The sequence below is a fragment of the Loxodonta africana genome, chromosome 1, assembly GCF_030014295.1.
Source record: "Loxodonta africana isolate mLoxAfr1 chromosome 1, mLoxAfr1.hap2, whole genome shotgun sequence".
NCBI lineage: Eukaryota > Metazoa > Chordata > Mammalia > Proboscidea > Elephantidae > Loxodonta > Loxodonta africana.
In genome coordinates, this window is record NC_087342.1 from 88634040 (window position 1) to 88639474 (window position 5435).

Genomic DNA, 5435 nt, shown 5'->3' on the forward strand with positions numbered 1-5435 from the left:
TAGAACTCTCTAAGCCACTTGTAACATTTGCTCATTTCCTTAACCTGGTTGACAGGCGTATGAGGTATTGATTTCATTATTCTTTAAACTACAAAGATTGCTTTACTCACACATTTGTTTGAATATGTAACAATATTTTTTTTTAATCTTTAATATCTTGTAATGGGGAAAAGAACAATGAGAGACAGAGAAGGAAGAAACAAAGGAACAAAATCAGAAATTCCTGACAAAAAGAGAGATGCGATAGAGATTAAACACAAGATGGGAGAGAGACCGAGTGATGGGGAGGTTCTCATACCATTCTGTAAGTTCCCAGGGTATTTTCTGCCAGCTGCACCACCTTCTCACTTGTGGACACCACTGTCCCCCATACGGCCTTCCTAAGGTCTTCTGAGACCAGAGAACCCTGAGTCCTTGACCCTCAACTGCCAGAGTACCTTGCAGCCTCTTCTGATCACTGAGCTGCCTTCTGTGCCCCAATACTTCTCTTTCAGAGAAAAAAAAAAATCTAATTGCCTCCTCTAGAATGCTTTCCCCGGTATATGCACCCCAGTTCATCCTTCACCTTACACAGGCTTTTCTCTCATTCACCCAGTATCTTGGTATCATTGAGCCTCCAGATTTTGGAGTCTTTTGAGAATGTTCTCATGAACTCCTCGGTGACTTAAAATGTGCCTGGGGCCACTCTCCCCTCCTGCCTGTAAGCTTCTCATGGCAGGGACTGAGAATGTGGGCCAATTCTCCCAACCAGGACATCTGGTTCAGCAAAGGGGTTGCTAATGAGGCCAACACAACCAAGCTGAAGTCTCTCTGAAGGGGAATGCTTGGCCCAGAGAAAAATCTCTCATAGATAAAATGCTGTCTCTCTGATAAATTCCTTTTCAAATAAAGAATTATAAAAGAGGTGGGATATAAATACACACGGGATATAAGTTCGACAAAATCCATCCCAACAAAGAGAGAAATATCAGCTGCATAATTTAGGGTCAAAATTTCTCCCACAAATAAATAAGGGATAATAGAACACTTACAACAACTCTCAGAACATAAAACCAAACCAAAACCCACAGCCGTCGAGTCAATTCCAATTCATAGGGACTCTCCATAATGACAATACATGTGTGCTGAATGAACAAACGGAACAGTGAATTGATCCAAGTGTTGCATTGGCCTGCTTTACCATCAACCAGTTAGTGAGAGGATTCAGAGGTATCCATGTTTCCCGGTACATTCTTTTGAGTTTTTATAAAGCAGGATGGAACACACTCAGTTGACAGCTCTCCTCCTTCTCTAGGGTCAGAAGGAACAGGCTATGGTCAACCAAACCTCCCTGGGGGGCTTTCTCCTTCTGGGCTTTTCTGAACACCCAGGACTTGAAAAGATTCTCTTTGTGGTTGTCTTGACTTCATATCTCCTGATCCTGGTGGGCAACACACTCATCATCATCCTGTTCTCCATGCAGGACCCCAGGCTCCATGCTCCAATGTACTTTTTCCTCTCCAAGCTCTCCTTCTTGGATCTCTGCTTCACCACAAGTTGTGTCCCCAGATGCTGTTCAATCTCTGGGGCCCAAAGAAGACCATCAGCTTCCTTGGGTGTTCCTTGCAGCTCCTCATCTTCCTGTTCCTGGGGACCACTGAGTGCATCCTCTTTACACTGATGGCCTTTGATCGCTACGTGGCTGTCTGCCAGCCCCTCCACTATGCCACCACCATCCACCCCTGCCTCTGCCGGCAACTGACAGCTGTGGCCTGGGTCACTGGTGGAGTCAGTTGTCCAGAAACCATTCACCCTACACCTGCCCTTCTGCCCCCACCGACAGATGGATGATTTTGTGCGTGAGGTCCCAGCTCTAATTTGACTCTCTTGTGGGGACACCACCTACAATGAGATCCAGATGACTGTTGGCAGTGTCCTCATCTTGGTGGTGCCCCTCACCCTCATCCCTATCTCTTACGGTGCCATTGCCCAGGCAGTGCTGAGAATTAGCCCTGCAAAGGGTAGGAAGAAGGCTTTTGGGACATGCTTCTCCCATCTCATTGTGGTCACCCTCTTCTATAGCTCAGCCATTGCTGTCTACCTACAGCCCCAAAATCTCTATGCCCAAGAGAGGGGCAAGTTCTTTGCTTTCTTCTACGCAGTAGGCACTCCTTCGCTTAACCCTCTCATATACACCCTGAGGAACAAGGAGATAAAGAGGGCATTCATGAGGTTGCTGGGAAGGATGCGGACCCCAGACGAAGCTGACGGTTAGCTGCTTAATGTGCTTTAAAGTTGAGAGACTCCTCACGCTTTTGTCAGTAAGCTTGCATTCTCCACCACACTGCCTTCTGCACACCCATCATGCCTCAGTAAAGAGTAATAGTGCATGTGTGTGTGCGTGAGTACATGTATATGTGTGTGCATGTATAAGAGACAGAGATTGAGCATGGGGGTAAAGGGAAGTTATTGGAGTTGTTAGAGGCCATCAAGTCAGCACCCAATTCACGGCAGGCCCACACACAACAGGATAAGACTCTTGTGATCCACAGGGTTTTCACTGGCTGTCTTGTCAGTACTAGATCTCCAGGACTTTCTTCCTAGTCTTAGTCTGGAAGTTCTGCAGAAACCTGTTCAGCATCATAGCAACACAGAAGCCTCTGCTGACAGACCAGTGGCGGCTGCCCTTGAGGACCAATGACCAGCAGTCAAACCAGGTCTCCCCCATGAAAAGCAAGAATTCTACCTCTGAACCACCACTGGGAACAGCATCTGAATCCAGTTTAATATTTTCTCTGTTCTCTCTTCTGTTTTTAACATTTCTCACATCCATGATTGTGTCCCTAATTTTATCATTCCCATTTCTAACTCCCTTGTCCTATCATCACTATTTCTTCACCTCCATTTCTAACCCCTACCATATCTTCTTTGTTTCTCCCTCAGGTCCGTTTCCACCACCTTATATGTCTCCTGTTTTGTGCTCTAGTTGTATTTTACCCCATTTAGTAGCAGCTATAGAGAGAGAAAGCTGAAGTCCAGGTAAGTTCAGAAATCCACCCAAGAACACACAAGTGTTAGAACTAAAACCCAAGCACCGTGGCTTCCAGTCAGACAACCTCTCAAATACACCTTGTTGTTTTCATACCTTAATCATTTATCCCGGTATCCTTAGGTCTGACCCCAAAACAGGGCCATAAGGAGAACGCTTAACTTCTTCAGTCCTAGTCTTTTTCCCTTTAGGGTGCCTGTGAATTGCAAGCAAAGGAGAAGCCCAGAAAGAGAGGGAAACATCTTAATACTTGGGCTGGCAGGACAACTTCAACAATGGGGACGTTAGTGCCATCCACTGGTCATATGTGATATCGCATTTGACATCCTAGTCACCTGACCCAACCACTCTCCACTGTCTTAACACTGTATTCTGCCCATAGAGATTATTATTATTGTTATTATATAGCACCAGTGATATGTCAGGTACCATTTAAAGTGATTTACATGTATTCATTCATTTAATCCTCATAATAACACTATGAAGCAGGTAGTATTTTCTTTTTTTCCAGATGCAGAAACTAAGACATAGAGTTTGAGTAGCACCTTGAAAATGACAGAGCCAGAATTTGGACTCGGGAGGACTGCAGAGTCCATTCTTTAGCCCTGCCTTTTGGTACAAATAGTGCCTTCCCAGCTCAAGTGAGGAGTCTCAATTTCTAAAGAAATTTTGAGGAAATCCTTCCAACTTGCAAAGACATCTGACTTAATTCCCCCAGCCAAAGGAGTTTTTACTTCCCTGGAATAAGTGTTTTTAGGTCCTTTGAAGTTCCATTGAGAAACACTAGCCTGTTGGAAGTTTTGTCGAGCTCATTGTGTGTGTTCCTGGTTTAGTTCCCCCAGTACATATCAGGCTCCCAGAAGGCAAGGACCAGAAGTTCACAGGAAAGTGGTGAGCAGTTGTATAGATGAATAAGTGAATTATTGAATGAATGAATGAATCTCACTCTCCAAGGCATGGGTAAAGGTTTACAGGAGATCCTAATCCCAGATGGTATTTCTCAGCTTTCCCATGACAATTACAGCTATACCAAATTCTGTTTGGGTACACGTTAATAAAGTGAGAAAGAAAAAGAAAAATCCTAGTTTTGACTCAAGTCCCGACACAAAATGGCTTTGACTCATCGTTTACCGCAGCCCCAGCACAGAGCTGCAGCATTAACTCTAAGTCCTAATCTTCATCCTTGCCATCCCTGTGCTAATCTTATTGTCTCCTCAGTCTCATTACTAACTGTATCCTAATCTTAATGTAGACCCCCTTTATACTTAACAATCTTAATCTCAGTCTTACAAGAAATGTTAGCCTTAATTCCATTTTTCAAGTCATTTATGGAATAAATGACCATTTTCTGTCCTCTTTCTCTCACTAAAACCTAGAAATCTCTACCGCTTTCTCTAGTTCCCTTTGCCCCACAACTCTAGAGTTTGTGTAAAACAAAACCCCTTCTAGACAGATTCTAGGAAAATGCAACAGAGGAGAAGTTAATGAAGCAGTCAACAAGAATGTTTTAATAGAACCTACTTTGTTGAATAAATGCTTTACCATAGGCCTTAGGACCAACATCTCTTATTCTAAATTTATTCAGTTTCCATGTGCACAGTTACCTATTGGGTAATGGAACGGAAAATCAAACATAAATGTATTTGATCATAACCCTCAAAGTGTCCAACAAAGATCTGGATGGTCAGAGACATATTCCCAGCACAAATAATAGTTATACAAGGGAGTTGGGGACAAATAAGGGGCCAAGTGAATACAGAATAAAGGAATAAAGTGTATTAGCGCTGGGGGCAATGGGGATCAGAAAAGTCTTCCTAGAGGTATGAACCATGGCAGATGAAACAAAGTTAATATGAAATATTTGCTAAAGGCAGGAACAAGCATGTTGTGCATTAGCATGGGGAGATGTGAGGGAAGGAGTTAAGCTGGGAGCCAAATCATTAAGTAGGAAGGCATAGATTATTTTTTAAATACATAGAAGCTACTGAACTACATACAACTGAGTGCTTCGAGCCTACTGGATGTAGGCCTTTTGATGCTGGGCACTTACACATTCTAGCATAACTTAGTTGGAAGCATTTAAATGGCATTATTCAGGAAATCCTCGTGGCATAGTGGTTAAAAGCTATGGCTGCTAACCAAAAAGTAGACAGTTCGAGTCCACCAGTTGCTCCTTGGAAACTCTAACGGGCAGTTCTCCTCTGACCTGTAGAGTTGCTATGTGTCAGAATTGACTCAATGGCAATGTGTAGTTGTAGTAGTAGTAGTATTCAGGAATCTCAGGGTTTTAGTTGCCTACTCAAGGATGGTTCCCAGTTCATGTCTGAAAGGTTCACTGAATCATGAATAGACACCAATGCACAGTGCCCAGTTCCAGCTCCCAGTGAAGCCAGCCTTCCTGGATACC

General features: G+C 43.6%; 1 pseudogene; it reads left to right on the forward strand.

Moving 5' to 3' along the window:
* The first annotated feature begins 795 nt into the window (after positions 1 to 795).
* Positions 796 to 3114, forward strand: LOC100661801 (olfactory receptor 2H2-like; annotated as a pseudogene).
* The last annotated feature ends 2321 nt before the right edge of the window (positions 3115 to 5435 follow it).